Source organism: Palaemon carinicauda, chromosome 10 (genome assembly GCF_036898095.1).
Source record: "Palaemon carinicauda isolate YSFRI2023 chromosome 10, ASM3689809v2, whole genome shotgun sequence".
NCBI classification, from domain to species: Eukaryota; Metazoa; Arthropoda; class Malacostraca; order Decapoda; family Palaemonidae; genus Palaemon; species Palaemon carinicauda.
In genome coordinates this window covers 39,798,385-39,798,821 of record NC_090734.1, presented here as the reverse complement: position 1 = coordinate 39,798,821, position 437 = coordinate 39,798,385, and positions in this window count along the sequence as shown.

Here is a 437-nt window from a genome sequence, read left to right as displayed (position 1 = left end):
TCCTCATTTCACTGACCTATTTTTAATTTACAGAAAAATAGCATTTGGTAAGCAGAAATTGTAGGGAAGGTTAGTTAAGATTAGGCTTTTAGTTAAAGTTAACTAGCCTTAATCTACTGGACCTACATTGACATTTTGGACGCATTATCATTGTCAATTTACCATCGCCTATTTACCAGTTTTGAGGTTCAGATATACGTTTTCTCGACTTATTCCTACACCTTTGGTATCTTCATATGTTGAAAAGGTGAAACTATCCTCACCTAACTTGAGCTTAGGCCTACTCTGGTAGATAGGACATGCTCTTTGCATGTCCATTATGATATAGGTTGCATGGAATAATGATCAGAACATGGCACAAGTATGATCACTTAGAGATCACATACTAGGAGTTCTTTTGGGGACATTATATTATGCAGAAATAGTAATTCTTTTTT